This window comes from Hipposideros armiger, unplaced genomic scaffold (genome assembly GCF_001890085.2).
Source record: "Hipposideros armiger isolate ML-2016 unplaced genomic scaffold, ASM189008v1 scaffold_345, whole genome shotgun sequence".
Classification (NCBI taxonomy): Eukaryota; Metazoa; Chordata; class Mammalia; order Chiroptera; family Hipposideridae; genus Hipposideros; species Hipposideros armiger.
In genome coordinates, this window is record NW_017731695.1 from 650,124 (window position 1) to 651,688 (window position 1,565).

Sequence of the window (1,565 nt, forward strand, 5' to 3'; positions counted from 1 at the left end):
GTGGAGGACGTTGCTTCACTGGCCCAAGTTGGCACCATCATTGCGCTCTTCCTGGGCGAGGCAGATCAGTCGCCGGCTTCTGGACGGCTGCTCACTGTGGCTGCTGGCCCCTCACACTGGCTGCTGGCTACACACAGTAGCTTATGGCAGCCCACTGCAGCAGGGGCTGCAGCCTACGCTGTTGCCAGCAACCCACAGCAGCCAAGCCCCAGGTTGAGCTGCTGTTCACCATCTTAGCTGCAGAGGGCAGTGTCACTGGCCCTCATCTGTGGGATCTGAACCAGAGCCCTCTGGCGTCCCAAGCCAGTTCTTAACCAACGTGCCACTCGGCCGGCCCGGCAAACTGCTTTTTAATAAGGCTGTACAAACATCTCTTACCAATGCACAAGACATTTTCATTTTAAGTGAAATAAGAACCCTAAGGCAAATAATTAGTTTTGACCTTAGAATTACAGGTTGCAGTCTACTAATGGAAAAGGATTATTTGGGCAATAGGCGGTACCTGGAGCCCCTAAAATCTCAGCAATCCCCACCCCAAACTTTGCTTCATTAATTCATTCATCCCATACAACAAATACTTAATGAATACCTACTATGTGTCAGTACTAAGGTACTAGTGATAGATACTTCAGTGAACAAATCAAAGCCCTTGTCTGTCATGGAGTTTATATTCTAGGGGGCCAGAAACACTGGAGCACACTGAAGCCTGATATAATTCATTACTTCTTGATATTGAGCCTCAACCAGCCAAATTATTTCAGTTACAATTTTGGGCATGATTGTTACCTAGTGTTTCACACAGAGATAAAACCATCTCCTTGGCTTGAAATTGAAAAAGGGAATTTCACACCTCATATTTCAAGACATGGATGCGTACTCTTCACATGCAGTTGTGGCAGGCTGTGCAGGCATCCTGGGTTAATTGTCCATCTTTTATCAGCCCCAGGAGACTCATCTTGGGCATAGCAGGCTGGTGGGTTGACAGGCAGCCCAGAAAAAGATGCACTTACAAGCAATTCAGGTGGAACCAAATGAAACATTTTCCTGATCTGAATGAAAGTCTCCAAAATTATTCTAAAGTAATTAAACAAACACAAAAAGCTGATGTTCCTATCAGCAATTAGGATTGTATGACAGACAGCGACGTTTTATAAAGCTCTGGGTTGCACAGTATGTCAGAGGCAACAAGGATGCTAGCTTAATTCCTAATAGCAAGACTTTAGCTAGAATGTCCAAGGGTGTGGTATGTGTGGGTTTTGTTGCTGTTGTTATATTTTTAATTAACAGGAACAAGTGTTGCTACTGGTTCTTTCTGTGCTACGGTCCTTCAGTATATGCATTCTGTCCTGGGTCATCAGTGCGTAGGGGTATCCTGCAGTGGGCAGCTATTTTTGTAGATAGGGCTCTTAGAAACTTACAACCTAATGATGCAGGCAGGATACAAATACAACCACAAATTATATACATATGCAAATATAACAAAATACATTAAGTACAAAGTGATCTAAAAATAGAAAGTAAAAATGGAGGATTCTAATTAGGATATTTTCTATAAAATGAGATAA